This window comes from Lepidochelys kempii, chromosome 3 (assembly GCF_965140265.1).
Source record: "Lepidochelys kempii isolate rLepKem1 chromosome 3, rLepKem1.hap2, whole genome shotgun sequence".
NCBI classification, from domain to species: domain Eukaryota; kingdom Metazoa; phylum Chordata; order Testudines; family Cheloniidae; genus Lepidochelys; species Lepidochelys kempii.
The window spans coordinates 36362633-36380286 of NC_133258.1; the positions used below are offsets into that span (position 1 = coordinate 36362633).

At 39.9% G+C, this 17654-nt stretch overlaps 1 protein-coding gene across 9 annotated transcripts in view; it reads left to right on the forward strand.

The window, feature by feature from the left end:
* MYT1L (myelin transcription factor 1 like) overlaps positions 1-17654 on the forward strand; it is a 380247-nt gene that overhangs the window by 129854 nt on the left and 232739 nt on the right. The window lies entirely within an intron of this gene.

Here is a 17654-nt window from a genome sequence, read left to right on the forward strand (position 1 = left end):
ACCAAACAATGCGGTTACCAAATCTGATCAGAGTCTGAGATTTAATGTGTTTTGTTTTTAACTTCTTGAAAGAAAAATATTCTTATTTAATTCTCAATTTATATGTTATGGGGCAGATCTATACTTAAAAGCTGCAGTAGCGCAGAGAGGCGGTAGCTGAGTTGACAGGAAAAGCCCTCCCATCGAGCGTTAGGTAGATTTAACTGAGTCACTCGGGTGTGGATTTTTTACACCTCTGAGTGACGTAGTTATACCGACCTAATTTGTCCTGAGCCCCACTCTAGTGTCATGGCACAAAGGGAGCAGAAACCAGCTGGATATCCCCAGCTCGAGGTTCTTCCCAAGGTGTAAAACCAGCTCCAAATGCCATTTCCCCTGCTTATCGCAGTGGTTATAGTGTGGAGGGGATGAGGCTTGTGTGAACTGCACTCCAGTAATCCCCTGATAACTATAGTTCTTTGGTGGCAGCAGGCAGCTGGTGTAGATATGAGCAACTCCTATTCTGCTCTTAGCTGTGTCAAGATTGGTACAGAACTGGCCCCAGAATCAAGGAGCTACCATCAATCCCTTGCAACACCTCTGATGCACACAGCTAAGAAACTGGGTCCTATTTTTATTTATTTGGTCTTTGAAAATGGGCAAAAATAAGTTTTTATATGGCATTGAAATTATAAGATCCCATACAGGTTGAATGGAGAAGCCAATGAAATCCATCTATGAGAACAAAGATACCCAGCTAGTTAATATATCAGGGACAATTAGACTTTCTGCTATAGTAGGACTGCCAGTCTTTCCTTCTATTTTCTTCTTGAAAACAACTGTATTCTGCCGCTCACTGAGAAATTTCACGTTCTGTTATTGCTGTCATAGCACCAGTACCATATTTCCTTTCTCATGACATTCTAAGATGCTGGCAGAATTTGGGATTTTGAGCCACACTCACATCTCTATGTATTGCATGCTTATAGGAACTGTCTGTTGGTAAACACTGAATAAAAATAGTTAGCTCACCTGAAAATTTGTCCAGGTTCCTTTTATGTTTTTGTTTTTAAAGGGATCCCTTACCTTGTATTTGAAATCTGAATTTACACCTAGATGGTCGGCTTTGTATGGGCAACTGTATTTTGGATGTCCTAACTGTTAGTATCTAGTAACTGAGTGCAATAGTCTATGTCAATAGGAGTATTTTCCCCATTGTGATCCATGCATGTGACTCCCTTTGTTGATATGCTGCGCTTTAGAAGAATAGCTCCCCAGTGTAAAAATAAGATGACTTTGTATCATACATTTAAGAACAAAGGCATTAATTGTTATCCACAAGCCATCTTTACATTCAAGCCTGTTCTTTAGAAGCATATTTAAGATTACACGGAGTCCTCATCTGTAACATGCTTACACATCATTCATTAATTTTCCCTGGTATGGCAGAGTTCTAAGTGTACCCTTTCTTATTTTTTTATGAGGAGCCTCTTGCTTTAAAATTCTGTCACCTAGAAACCAAAGGTATTTAGGCACCTAAAGAAGCAGATAGATGCCTAGTAGGATTTTTCAAAAAAAAGAGCATAAGCAGGTAGGCATCTAATTCCTAACCTGCTTAGGCACTTTTGAAAAATCCCACTAGGTGCCTACCGCACATTCTTAGGTCCCGAAATACCTTTGAAAAATCTGGCCCAAAGAGTCCAGCTTTCACATCAAGATGGTGGTGTAAATTACAACTCAGTGTTAGCATAAGATGGTGTAATTTATTGGCCATAAAGGGAAGAATAGGTTTGGCAAATAAACTAACCTCAAGAGGCTTGCATTATCTTAAATTTTCTTACACCATCCTGAGGTTCCTTTTCCAGCTCTATCTTTGCCCTTCTGTTCCCCTCAGCCTATAAATGTGGAGTCTCACATTCACATGAACTTACTATTATGGTGTAGCTTAACTACCATTTATGATATCTCTGAGTTTGGCTCTATAAGTGTTACCGTATGTGGTTGCACAATGAGATTAGTTTAGGATGGACCCTTCAATTTAAATGTCTTTGCTTTGGTGTATATGAATCTCCTGTAATGTAGCGTTTGTGCTGTCATATTAAAAGATGCAGTAAATGTTTATCCTCCCTGGAAGCTTAGGCAAATGAGACCCTGAAAGTTTGTATGCTTGCTGCTGTTTACCTGGTGTGCTCACTCTTCATCACAAGCTTGAATATGCTTCTGAGGATCAGGCTGAAGAACAAGCCTAGCAAAGTTAGATTATGCCAGCGATGTTGTGGGAAATTTCAAATGTTTCCAAGTGCAGAAGCCAATGAAGCTGCTGAAACATAAGCAAATACTCAGAACAAATTTCATTGTATCATGATCTCTTTTTAAGCATATGCATGTGTCAATCCCTGGGCCAGACTGTTGGCTCTATGAGAAAAACAGAGGATCAGAGTAAAGAGGACAATGAATTCAGTTTCCAAACTGTGTTTTTATTTTGAAATGATGTTTCTTTTTTAAAAAGCATCTGAGCGTCTGGCATACGAATCAAATTCCCCCAACATCATTTTTTTAAAGTGCTTTACATATTTTTTTCAAAAACTGTCTGAGAAACTGAGAGCAGAGAGATGGGGCAGTGTGGGCTGAGTGATAAAACTACCACAAAGTAAAGCAAGAACCTCAAACAACAGAATTCCTTTTTTTCTTTAAGTTTTGTGAGCCTTTAAAATGGCATTTTTAGTTTTATTTTTAATCCGCTGACTATAATTAAAGCTCATCATAAATGTTTGTATTTAAGCATTTTTCTCCTATAGCTTTAGTAATTTTTTTTTAAGTGGTGGCTTTAAAAAAATCTGTAGGGATTTTTAAGGCAATCCTCTGATGTGGGGCTCGACTCATTTGGAATAAGTGGTTTATCTCCTCCTCCGCGTCAAATGTGGCAGTGTTGATCCAGGAATTATCTGGCACGATACTGCAAAGCTATGAGGCTGCTAGCCCCATATACTCTTTTCTGAGACAGAAGTCACAGCTCCCTATGAGTAAAATACATTCCAGAACTCCAGGCTCGGTAGTGCTATTTGCTGTGGTGTTCTGCAAATGTAAAATTAGGCTGACAAATCTGGGTGAAATTATAGGTACAAAAAGACATTGGCTTTGTTTCCCTTTTTAAAAAAGAGTTGCCATTGTATTTAGTGTTTGTGAAAAGTGGTAGACTGAAAGCCCTGGAAGAGGGACAACATGCAGGTAGGAGGGCCAAAGGCAGAAGAGAAGGGTTGTAGCATAAAACTAACCTCACTGTATAGATTTGATTGTACCCTTCTGCCCCTCATCATCTGTATGTCCCTTGTCTTAAACTATAACTTCTTTGAAGTAGGAACCATCTCTGTATGTGCCAATAGTGCAGCCTTCATAGCACTGTGGGTATAAACAATTAATAAAGCAGTGACAGTGTAAGTTTAGCCACACTGCTCCACCAAGATGCCTCAAACCTACTGTACTCTGGAGGAGCCACTTCTAGGACTGAAAGGATTGTTAAGTTTCCATGCCCACTATTTTCTTCCCCTTTTTCGCTAGAGCTTGAACAAGCATCCTAAATGCAGTGAGAAGGGGGAGACGTGATGTGGAGCCAATCCGGAGGGAACTGGACTATGATCACATTCATTTCACATAGGCCACTGAACAGCTATCAGACAGCAGCAACTTTCAGTCATTACTTTATCTGAGTTGGATTTGAACTGGCAACCCAAAGGTGAAAGACCCTATGGATCATTACCAATCTCCCACAGTCATGCAGTCCTCTCTTGCTTGTCTCCTTTAATATGTTTCTAGCATGAAAGCAACCAGAACTTTGTCCCTCGCTTGTAACTGTATAGACCTTGTAAAGTACCTACTGGGTACGAGAAAAATTTGCACAGCGAACGAGTTTGTATTTATCTCTCAGAACTCATTTAAAGTGCAACCTAAACTTAATTTTTATAAATGTGGCTCTTAGGTTTCCCATTTACGACTTTTATTACCTCTTTTCTTCTTTGCGATAACATTTTTCTGGACCAAAATTAAGTTGCCTGTAAGGTCTTCTCTCAATATTTTTTTAACCTCTCCTCCCCCCAACAACTAGGACACCAAAAACTGGCAAGTTTAGAAGCAATAGACAGGATGATGAGATTATTTTCACTATGCCTCTTCCATCCATATGGCCTTTTTTGGCGTGGGGGGTTCATTATCTCCCTGATACGGATGGAATGCTGGGAAGTTTTACAAATCCCATATAGTAGCACTGAAAGAAAATGTTAACGCTGCATAGATATAACTTTTAAATACCAGCTTCGTGTCCGTTTGCATACTTGAGTCTTAATTATTTTATTCCCATAATACAATCCCTCCAAAGATCAATTGACAAAGGACAGGGGGGGAGAGGGGGGAACAGTGCCATCTGGTCTGACCACACTCCAACTGAGCTACAGTTACTGCCATCAAAACCAAGTGAAATCCTTCTTTCAGAGACTGCATATTATTGCTTAAAACCTAATTAAATATAAATGATGGGGAATCAGTTAATTATTTGTATCTTTGTGAGGGCTAGATAACAGTTTCTGTTGAAAACATTCATAATGAAGAACAGTATCTTATCGGAAAACATTGATCATCAGCCTGCATTTCAACATGGTTCTCATTAATAACACAGAATACAGAGACATTTTCAGGTTTACAAATCAGTATCCCTCCTTATTTCTTAGGGGGTTTCCATAAATGTGGAAAAGTGGAATATATTATGTATGTATTTCTTCCACATGTATGAGCACAATTGAGGGCTTAATTCAATTAAAAACATTTTGTAGCTTTGTGGCATGGAAAGTCATATAAGACTTGGAAGCTGTGAAAATTGGCTCCACACCCAGTTAGCTCATGCAGCAAGGCATCAGCTGAAATGTGGAAGCCAATTAACAATAAAACTCTTATGCAGTGCTAAGCTGCAGACATTTGAGTAGCCAACCAGGAGGTGGAGAGCATATGCAAATGAGATTTCTCAGCACACACCAACTAGTTCTATAGAACCTTGTAAACCCACCTCCTACTCCTATCCTACCACTTAAAATTCACACGTTGACATCATGGCATGAGAGTGGATATGGAGAATGGGCTGGGTAGCCACCCTTCAAAGGTATCAGTCTGTCTGTATAGGGAGCAAGTGTAATCCATGCCTGCTTGGTGTGGCACTCTGTTCCCCCTAGTAGCTAGACCAGCTAGAGATTGAGGAGCCTGTTACATCTGTGGCTAAAACACATGTCTTTTAGGTCGGGCATTAAGCTCCAGTGGTCCCAGGTTTGATCCTGCCTGATGACAATCAGGGTCTGTCAGTGTTACACTAGCTAGATATAAACCTATAATGAAAGGGAGATGGAAATGTACTGATTATTACATGTTAAGATGATGGCTGTTATTAGTATTAGATGGCAGTCTTGTAGCAAAAGTTATAGGAACAGGAATGCTGAACTCTGCCTGGCTCTGTCACTGACTCATTATGTGACCTCAGGTAAGACATTTAGCTTCTTTGTGTTTTAGTTTTGTGATCTAGAGAATGGGCTTAATATTTCCCCAAGGCACTAGGGTTTGGGAGTAAACCTTGTCTCCTGTGCCAAGGCCAAGTAGCCACACTTGGCAAAATGGGGGTGGGTGGGTGGAAAAACCTATCTTCCCTAAAGACACAGATTGGTAGCAGAGCCACTCCACAGCCATTATTGCAGCCCCAAAGATCCAGAGAGATCCAGCAGAGCTGCACTCTACAGGGTTGTCTTGGTTCCTGGATCTTGCCCCCTGCCCCATCTTTGCAGTCACAGTTCCTGTCTGGGACTCGCTGTGGCTGTGGAGGAGGAGGCAGGACCTGTCCCTCAACATTTGTGAGGTCCTTTGAGCTTCTCAGGTGGAATGTGCTATAACAAAGTGTTACTCTGAATATTCAGTGATATTTTTACTACTGCTTTGGATGATAACAGAAGAAATAATTTAGGCCTTGATCCTTTGCAACTGGATCTACATCAGCACAAAGGTCCTCCACAGATCAAATTGCAGGACTGGGACCACAACGAGAACGCACCTATGTGAAACAATGACATTTTAAAACAGCATTTTAAGATACCTGAAAATGTGTTTTACTCCACTGATCTGAATTTAATGTAATCCTAGGGGCTGCCATTCCAGTGATAGTTCCAACTGGAGACCCAGCCTAATGACCTGTATCAAAGCAGAAAGATCAGTGCAGCAGCCACACACAGAGAAAGTTGCTGCCACCCGTAGATGCTCGGAACTGCAGCTGATTTCCAGAGCCATTTTTAGGTCAGCTCTGTATTTTATCTAAAGTTTGTATTTTTGTTTTTTAATATACAGCAAACAAACCAGGAGGGGAAATATAGGACTTAAAGGAGAGCTGTGAAAATCTGCTGCTCCCCAAGTCTCTGGCTGTAGCTTTGATCTCCCTGTCTTGCTAAATCTGATCAGGCTGAAAGAATAGCTGGTTCATGCTTCTTTATTTCAAGTTTAAATGTTTTAGGTCATTTACAAAAAAACCCAAACAAACCAGTAGCTTAGCTCTGAGTGATTGGAATATATTGTATATGCCACTCCAGCTTTTCTGTAGGTATTATAGCAAGGTGAAGGTTCCGCTATCAGGACTTTTTGATCTCTAAAGCCTTTTTTGCTTACCTTTTGGATATTGTCCCTTTAAAGTGCTTCCCTGGTTGACTGATACCATACATCCCTGGGTAGTAGGGGAGAGAGGCAAATCTCTGGTATTTCTCTCTCTCCATGGATGATGTCAGGAACTGATGCATATAGCAGCCAAAGAAGTCTATTTGGGGAATTCCAGCCTGGCAATCAGTCTGCGTGGAGTTATGGATGTTTTTCAAGATCGCACACAGCTATCTTGCCATCTCTCAGTCACTAAATAGAGGAACATTTCTGGATTTAGAACTTGTCTATACATGAGGGTTAATCTGGAAAAAGGAAAGGTGTGAATTTAAAGTGGATTAACTGTTCTTGATAAACTAATTATTCCAGGATAGGGATATCTACACATGGACTTAATCAGGAATAGCTATTCTGGAATAACTCCCATTGTAGAAAAGCTCTTAGTTTTCAATTAACATGCATTTACATCTTACTGTGTATAAATGATAACATGCTACAAGCTCTTCAGAAATGCTGGATATGTTCAGGTGAAGCATAAATGAGCATGGCTGTAACCACCTGAGGAGTGTACATATTCATAAAACTACAAAACTGGTGAAGTATGTTACTGCTATTATAAAGTGATTTTTGTTCTGTTCATGAGTGGACTGTGTGTTTATATGGGATGCTGATACATCTGGTAACTTTGTCTGCTTTTCAGACCTTTTCCTTCATAATGATAATAATAATGGCATAGAGAGTACACTTATAAAGTTTGCGGATGATACCAAGCTGGGAGGGTTTGCAAGTGCTTTGGAGGATTGGATTAAAATTCAGAATGATCTGGACAAACTGGAGAAATGGTCTGAAGTAATTAGGATGAAATTCAATAAGGACAAAGGCAAAGTACTCCACTTAGGAAGGAACAATCAGTTGCACACATAGAAAATGGGAAAAGACTGCCTAGGAAGGAATACTGAGGAAAGGGATCTAGGGGCCATAGTGGATCACAAGCTAAATGAGAGTCAACAGTGTAACACGGTTGCAAAAAAAAAAAAAAAAAAAAAAGTAAACATTTTTCTGGGATGTATTAACAGGAGTATTGTAAGCAGGACACGGGGAGTAGTTCTTCCGCTCTACTCCGTGCTGATTAGGCCTCAACTGGAATACTGTGTCCAGTTCTGGGTGCCACATTTCAAGAGAGATGTGACCAAACTGGAGAAAGTACGGAGAAGAACAAAAATGATTAAAGGTCGAGAAAACATGACCTCTGAAGGAAAACTGAAAAATAATGGGTTTGTTTAGTCTGGAGAAGAGAAGACTGAGGGAGGGCATGATAACAGTTTTCCACTACATAAAAGATTGCTAACAAGGAGGAGGGGGAAAAATTGTTCTCATTAAACTCTGAAGGTAGGAAAAGAAGCAATGGGCTTAAATTTCAGCAAGGGCAGTTTAGGTTGGACATTAGGAAAAACGTCCTAATGTCAGTCTGGTTAAGAACCAGAATAAATTGCCTTGAAGTTGTGGAATTTCCATCATTGGAGAATTTTAAGAGCAGGTTGGACAAACACCTATCAGGGATGGTCTAGATACTACTTAGTCCTGCCATGAGTGCGGGGGACTGGACTAGATGACCTCTCGAGGTTCTTTCAGTCCTATGATTTTTTAAAAAACAGGACTTTCACACAGAGGTGATATCAGTATTTTAAAATATTAAAGAGATAGCAACTTGAAATCAAGTTCATTTCAAAATGGAGTTAAAATAGTTTTTACTGCAGCTGAATCCCCTTGTCACTTTTTATGCTTTTGCAATTACATTTTTCTATTTCTTTAAATGATTTTCTCTCCCTTAGATGTCAAAAAGAGCCACATAAACAGGGGAAACTGACTACACATGAGAAATTGTATCAGACTTGGTTGCCAATGCATAAAGTACAGAAACCGGGGGAAGAAAAGAGAAATAATGTTTCTAATCCCTTTCAGTTGCAGTAAATTCAGATGTAATGTGTCACAGCAATAGACAAGTAATCATGAGATCAGTGATTTTTTTTTTAAATAATCACTGGTGTCCCTTCAGTTTTGGTGGTGATGTCAGTCATGAAATAGTACTATTTGTATAACAGTAGCTGAAAGTGCTGTTTAGATCAGTGGTTCTCAAAGCCGGTCCGCCGCTTGTTCAGGGAAAGCCCTTGGCGGGCCGGGCTGGTTTGTTTACCTGCCGCGTCCACAGGTTTGGCCGATCGTGGCTCCCAGTGGCCACGATTGGCCGAATCTGCGGAAGTGGCAGGTAAACAAACCAGCCCGGCCCGCCAGGGGCTTTCCCTGAACAAGCGGCGGACCGGCTTTGAGAACCACTGGTTTAGATATTTTGTTTATGCATTCCTATGTACTGAAAGGGATTTTCCCATTGTGCTGAGTGATACCTTAATATCGACTTACTTACATCATTGGATTTCACATTTCCCTCCCAAACATTTTGAACTGCAGAGCCTCACCCCTTCTTTAGCTGTTGTTACAAGTGTTAGGGACTACTTAGTAATCTGTTCCTTCTTTCAAATGCTGCCTCTGTATTCTCAGACCACCCTTAGTGATAAATCTTTCCATTAGATCCACAGCATGGATTTAAGATAAGCGGCTTAAATGAAGCATTATCTTGCCTGCAATGTGTAAATGGGCATCCTTGGGATGCTTCATCACGCTGAACTGTGTTTTACACTGGATCTGCACCACTTAGTGTCGAGGCTAGCAGGTCTTCACAAGATGGCATGTAGTGATGGGTGAATAGGTTGATGATCATTCAGGGTTCCAAATTTGGGGACTTTTCAGATCCTAAATAAAACTCAATCCCAATCTGAATATCCTCATGTGTCCCATTGCTGTCTGTCAGTAGGGCCTACACCACACAACAGATCCAGCTTTCTTTATCCCTCTTCCAGCTTCCCTGAATACAACTAGACCAGGCAGAGCTAGAGGATTACCAGTCAGCTCAGGATCTGCTTCTTGGTAGTTTAGGCTCTGTACACGTTAAATAATTCTTCCTAATTCCCATCGCTGGCCTTTCTGAAGCTGTCAGGATGAGAACCAAAGTATAATTTATTGTGGCGAAGAGACGTTGCTGATGTGGACTTCCTATATTCAAAGTTCCTTCTGTGGAAAACAGCAGCCAAGAAAATGTAATAGGTTGTATTGGAAGAGGGATATAATATAGAACAAAAGTGGTGATACCATTTGTTTCTTATATCTAGAGATAGGCCTAGGTGGCTGTATACTGTGTGTAGTTTTTCAAAGCTTTGTCATCTTAGTTTTAGCTCTGTAAAACCAAACCAAAAACATAGGATTTGTTATACTGGATCGGATCAATGGTCCACCAACCAGTCTCAAACAATAGTATCTAAACTAAGTGCTTAAGTATGGAGGTACCTAAGCTGTCCCAAGATTCTTTAGTAAGACGCATAAAACTTCCATAATGGACAATTTTGAAATAATACACACATGAGTAAAGTTTATACCCAACTCCAGGAAGTTCAAAATTGGCCTATGTCCTGAGGATTAGTACCCCTCAAACTTTTATTCTCGCATATTTAAGTGCAGAGCACATTTTGGGTTCTTGAAAAATACATCAATTAATAATTCTCATTTTTGTAAATGTAGATGGCATTATTAATGATCACATACAAGGAATACTTTCACCCTAAAGATCACAATATCATAATATCTTGTGGCAGTAAGTTTCTGGACAAAAACTGTTGTGAAGAACCAGTTAGAGACTCCAGGCAGTGGGAGCAACTGCCAGAGCAGGGACTGTTGCACTGTGAGGAGGGGGCAAAATGGGGCCCAGTTGGGCTACCTCCTCATAGTGCTACCACTGTGCCCAGAACTATGCAGAGTAAACCTTTCCCTACACACTATGGGGACACTTGAATCAGGGGTGCTTCCTTCCCTACCCCCATTTGGACTTGGGGAAAAACTGCAGGGAGGAACCAGAAAGAGACTCCACCCAGTAGGAACAGAAGCAGTTAAGACCATGAAATGGTTTATGGAATATATTTGTGTACATCTTGAATGGCATGGAAAATATTGATGCATCATGGGAAGAAATCACTTCGCAATGTATGAACAGTGTTTGGTGCCGTGCATGGCCAGATGTTGTCCACAGCTTCGTGGGATTTGATGCCATTCCTGCTCTTGAGCAAGAAATTGTCAAGTTGGCGAAGGATGTTGGCTTTGAGGAGATGGAGGAGGATGTACAGGAGTTGTTGGAGTCTCACGCTGAGCAACTGACAAATGAGGATAATGATGACATAGGGCAAGAAGCCAGGAGTCTGATGACAAAGAATCTCTCCCATTTCTTTGGATTGTTGGATGAGGTGATGGAAATCTTAAGAGCAGTGATCCTTTTCATGAACAGTCTGCCAAAGTCTCCAAGGCTCTCAATGATGCAGTGGCTTGCTATGGGGAGATCTATCATACAAAGAGTCATGCAAGAGAGCAGGCGTCGATAAAATCCTTTTTTAAGATGTCTGCAACCAAAAAGCCAGCCACGGAAAAGCCAGCCCAAGAAAACCCAGCTGCTACCCATACCTAAATTTAGCGTGATTGACACTGTTTTATACTATATTACTGTACTGTATTAAAATGTTGTGTGTGTTTGAATGGCGTTAGTAGGGTTCTACATTATTTTATTAATGTGTTATTGTAAAATGTGTACTGTATATCCTGTCAGTGTAAAAAGGTACACTGTTTAGGTACACTGTTTAGGCGAAAAGAGCATTGTCATTGGCAAGTGTCGTGAAGTTGTGAACGCATCCCCCACCCTTATTCCATAAATTCCTATGGGGAAAAATTCCCTGGTATACATTGTTTCGGTATCCATCGTCCTTTTCAAGAACACAGCCCCAGTGTATACAAGGGGCCCCCTGTATTGATGGAGGAGGAAAAGTCCCAAATTGTTTCGTTGGTTGATCAGAATTAGGTAGTCTGAGCTGACTTGGTGTGTGATGATCAGAAGTAACTGTTTGGGGGGTAGACGTGAGCCCCACCCCATTTATTTTGGGCATCAATTACCATTGATGGGAATTGTGAACTCACCATATATGTTAGCAGCAGGGTTTCTTAGCCTGAAATGGAGCCAGGGAAAGGAAACCAAATACATTAATCAAACCATAAAAATTTAAAAACTAGGGAGTGAGAGCATGCAGCTATATATCAATAGTGCCTGAAAGGAAAAAAAGGAAGCCCAAACCTGCAACCACTAATGCACATAAGCCTCCTTCCCCTCCCTGACACATAGAGAGATATTTTTCTTCTTGGTGGATGCAGGCAAAGTACCCTCATTTTTTCATCTTTCAACAGCAAAAATCTGGAGCCAATTCTCCACTCCATTACACTAGCGTTTTTGCAGGTGTAATTCCACTAAAATCAGTGGAGTTGTCTCTGCTTAAAACTGGTGTAATGAACTGAAGAATTAGGTTAGCGTTTGTTGGGACTCTCTCCAGAGAAAGAGGTACAGTAAAAGATATTTGGCACTTCCAGTTCACTACAAGTCTGCAGGCTGTATGTGCCAAAACGATGTACTGTTTGTTTTCTGATTGAATGTGTGAGAGTTCCAAACAAGTGTGTACTGCTCACTCATATATAGGTTGAGTGCCGTTTGTGCCAGGCAAAGGAGGGCTGCCCCTAGTTCACTGACTATCAAGCCAGCCAGCACTCGGGTGGGTATAGTTTTTGTGACTATTCTATATTTGTTTGAGTAGGGAGCCAAGGAGATAATAGTGCTTCTGGTTCAGTACACAACCATGAGCAACCATAAGGTTTGCTTTCTTCCCCCTTCCCCCCCCACATTGCTAATGACCAAAGCCAGTAAATATGAATAAAACCAAAACAAAAGAAACTCACTCCCAAAAGCAGCAGGTTGAAGGGGAAAGGAATTGGGATGTTTGTAGATGTTTTCTAATTAGAACTGAGCAATGAATAGAATGACTATTTAAGTCCTTTTGTTAAGTTTGAACTTATTGAAAACTATGCCCCATTTTGGCTTCAGCTGGTTTTAATTTTTTTTTAAGTCTGCCGTTTTTGTTGCACGGGTTCGGGTAGACAAATATGGAGGAGGACTAACCCTCTTTGTAGTAGACTGTAAGCTGCATGCCATGCGAAAAAGACATTAAAACTAGGAGAAATTGACCAAATTCTCTCCTCGCTTTTATATTAGCGTAAGCCTGGCGTAACCCCACTGACTTCAGCAGAAGTAGTCCTGATTCTCAATGGCAGGAGAGGGAAATTGGGCCCAGTATGTGCACCAAGAAAGCAATAAAAATCAAGAAAAGCTCGAACTGGCACATCACTTTGACATCACTAGTTTGACACAAATTCAGACTAATCTGTTCAGCTACAACATCCATTCTGAAACAGTGTATCTAATGAAAATATTGAACAAATTTCCCTCCTTCCTGCTCCCCGCCCCTGCACTGGATCTAGGAAGCACACTGCCAACTGGGCTTGCAATCTTTAGTATAATATTTCTGTCATTCCAGTTTTTCTTCAACCTCTTCTGTCAAATGACTTCACCACTTCCCCTGGACTGTTCTGTTCCTCAGAACTGCACCGTCTGCTATTCTTAGCCAATGTTTCCCTTAGATGTATGACACACATTCCACCAATGTCTTCAGAAACAAAGCAATATCTACTAGAAATATGTTGGTGTTAAGTGAGTGGCTGGACATTTAGACCAAAGGTCTTAAAAGTGCTAGATTTGTCTCATGATTAGAATAAAGAGATTTTTAAGTTGACATCCACCCAGTTCATAGACCTGCCCTTTATACAGTAGAATGAACTTCATGGAATTTAAAAAGACAATGCAAAAACTGGGTCTTTCCACAGCAATCTTTCATTTCCCGTGATAGTGGGAGCTAGTGTCTAATAACATTTATATCTTTGGAGTCCGGATTAGAAATAATGGAAACTATGTATATGAACTTCTCAATTGATAATGGAAGACTATTGGGAGTGATTGCTGGTGTTCAGTAGTCCTTTTGATAGGTATAAGTTTATTTCTCATAGTGTTCATTGAACTGTCTAACAAAGTAGTGTGTCCTGGTGGGTTTTTTCTTTTAAATCTGATAAAGTACGTGAAAATGGTTGAATGGTTCACAATTAGGCTTTGTCTGAATATCTGCGGAGTTTTAAGACTCCTTCAAAAAGAGACCTGTCTCTGTTGCAATCACTTTTGAACAGATTTGTCTGCTTTATTGTCTGTATAACTGATGTGGAGGTAGGTTTGCCTTTTTCATGACTAGAATTAGTTTAGATTTCTCCTTTCCTAAAAATGCTAGTTATTTCCCAGAATAAATATTGACTTCAGGCTGATTTCTTCATCTCCCAAAAAACCTACTTTGGCCAAAAATAGTTAGAATACATCTCGCTAAAGCATCTGAAATTTTGGTGGCTCCTCCTGAATCTTTTTCAGTATCCCCATGATTAATGAAAAAAAATTCTAAATTTCTCTTCGGTATGTGTGTATGCAGCAAAGCAGCAGACAGTGATCCAATCAATAATAGCAGCTTCACAATTAAATGTGAAAAGGGTATTAAAATGTTACATTGCAAAATCCCTCAAAATATATTCTATAAAGTACATACATTTGCGTTCTTAAATGTTTTACAATGTACTTCCAGACTGTTAAAACAAGTTCAAATATCTCACAAGGGCTAACGTACTGTAGTTTGTAACATCCCTGGATAAAGGGTACTGAAAGATCTAATCTGGAAAGAAATGTCTGTCACTTTCCGGACTATACAAGTCCCAGAAAGTCATTGATCCTGTCTCCCTAGCAAGCCATCCTATTCAGACAAAAGGTCAATCTGTCACCAAAGTCTGGAACTCAACAAAGCCAGAAACAAACACCTCCAGGAACGTAAGTTGTAGAGCTGATCAGGTGGTGAAGAATTCATGCATAGAAGCTCTCCTTTCTCATGCAGCTCACACCAGTCTCTATTCTTCTTAAAAATAGATCTGCCTGTGGTACTGCAAGCAAGAGATATTCCAGCTCTAGGCTGGTGTGTCTGTCCCACATGACAGTGTGGTGGTGGTGGTGGGGGCGGGGAGGGAAGTAGAGTTTGGATGCCTAGAGCACAATATATCCATTTATATTTTAAAACGATGGAAAAATTTTAAAAACATAGTTTAGGGGTGAAGACTGAAAGCGTTGCATAATGGTCACTTTTATTAGATCTCTTCTTCAGCCTCTTTGTATGGTCCAATGCCGGTACTTCCTTTGACATGCTAACTCCTAGTTTTATTTAGCAACTTATTTTTTTTATGACCGATATTGACCACTACCTTTCTTTAAGCTCGTTGGGTAAGAGATGGCGAGCGGCTCCAATATAAACTTCCCTCGGCTGATTGCAGGAACACACCTGTGTCAACGGAGGGAGGACTCAACAGAAAACTGTAGTCCATGATCCGGTTTAAATTCCCCCACAACTCACCATGACATCAAGTCAGCTGAAAAAGAACTCTCCCCACCCCCACCCCAGTTAGGGCATTTACAACGGGTCCCTTCTAATTATTATGAGCCATTGGCCAGATTTTCCAAAAATGCTCACGACCCAGCAGCTCCCATTATTCATGGCTGGATTTTCCAAAATACTCTACCTCATCTCATTTAGTTGCCTAGACTGGAACTGAGCTTTTTTGAAATTCTAGGCCCAAGATTATTAAAATTGCTGTCTAAAGAAGTGGTGGGCTTGGATTGCCTATGACCTCTGAATGTAGGGGATTTCCCATAAAGAGTCAGGACTGACAGCAGCAGAACACAGGAAAACCCTGAAAGTTCCCTACACAAAGGTGAATTTCTGCTGAATTAATCCAGATTATCAAAAGAAAGGGTATAAAGTCAGAGTGCTACTCTACTGTTTCTTTTCACAGGAACACTGCTCCAAAAAGGACATCTCCTTTTCCAACCAGTGCTTCACTTTACCACTCCCTGACACCTAAAGCAACATCTTTGCATTGTTTCCCAAAAAAGCACATGTACAAATTATTCTTATTTACAGTTTCATACCATCAGCTTTCAGTATGTAAACTGTGGTTCTCTCAATGAGACTCATCACATGATATCAGGCATACTAGTAATATTGGACCTGGTTAGCCAGACAAGACTGAGTGGAAGTCAGACTGATTGCTTTTAATTTGGAAAGGTTCCTATTTGATATTGGATTAAATTCAGCTTTCCCCTACCCTCAAAAGTTATATTAATGATTCATACATGTGACTATGTTTAAAGGCATCCAGGAGAGGTGATTTAGTGACCTAAAACTTGGGTTGAAAGAGTTCATCTCTCTGCAGAGCTGACTCTGCCATTCAACCATCTAAGGGAGACTGAGCTCATTGTGTGTGTAGGACTTTTGGGTGTTACTTGAAAAAACAAAGTTTTGTCTGTTCTGTGTGGACATTAAAATCCCATGGTATTTTTTCTGAATGCAGAGGTTTATGCTAGTATCCTGTCTCTTCCACTGTTGTGCAGTATTCACTATGTCACTTGCCTGCAACCCTCCAACCACAGATATGGCTGCATTTGTGTGGCATTATATGCATATAATTAGAAGTGTTCAACAGTCCAGCAGGATGAAAGGTGCAATATAAATGTAAATTACTATTATTCAGTTTAACCCCAATATTAAAATGCATAGGGCTCCATTTTCAAAATAGAACATGGGAGACAGACTTATAAATCCCATTTCCATTCCATGTCATTTGTTAATGGGATTGTACATTTAGACCCAGCAGAGTACTTTAACGATCACCCCATAGTATCAGTGCATTTTGCAAATATGAAGTCTGGCATGAAAAGTGACTTATAAAATACAAAATACTCATGAGCATACTGTACTAGCTGCTTTCACAGTAGGCTTGGAAAATACACAGAGAAAAAGAGGGCTTTATAATCATCTCTGTGCTCAGAGATTTACATGCCCAACCCCCACCAATGCTAGTTCTTTAGTATTTTCTGCTTTTATTAAAAATGTGTCACAAGGTGAAGATCTGATTCTAAGAATAAGAACATATCAAGCATTGAGATACAGTGATAACTCATACCTATGATAAAATCTGTAGTGGAACCAGATAATAGTGAAAAGTTTATCCATACTACTGACAAAGTTGTGGATAACAAAGGGGAAAGGAACAAAATATATCCGTTCTGGTGACAGTCTGAAGATATTATTTATGGCACTCCTCAGATGCCATAATGGCAGTAACAGCAGCTCATGATAAGAAAATTTATTTATTCCAGATGCTTTCTGACTTCTCGCCATTGCCATTTGCCAATTCTGTACTGTTTAGGGAAAGTTCAGGGATCCTACAGTGAAAGATGCTGTGGGAGCTATCAATTTCTTCTTACATGTTCCATTTTTTTAGGCTGTATATTTAATTATGCTAATATGCTGGACAAAATTGTGACTTTTAAAAGAAAAAGCTATGCTCTTTGAATAGGTAATAAGTCTGACTAAGGAGTCAGACAAAGGACTGAGCAGCACATTGAAATATTTGAATACGTGGGGACGAACAACTAACCGATCATAAAACAAAAAAATTAAGTGAAAACAGAATATATCTTACCTAAAACACTGCATTATTCTATCCTGATAGCCCCGTGCTATAATTAGGCTTGGAAGGATTAGATTTTTATCGGTAAATATCAATTTCACCATTATACAAAAACTGATGAAAAGTGTTTCCATTGATGAGGATTGAAATGTACAGATAGGCAAAGTGGGGGGTGGGGAGAGGTGCTGCTTGAGAACTGAATACAGTTTGATTTAAGGCTATTTGGTATGTATAGGTTGATATGTTGACAATTTATGTTTTAAGTTACAAATTTAACTTTTTTAATCTCCGTATCTGTCATCAAATAATCATTGCCCCCACAATTTCCCACAATTGTGAATACTTAAAAAGTTTAACCCATAATTTTGTGCAACTGTGAAAATTAAAGTTGATAAAAATTGGGGGGAAATGCTTTAAAATAATCA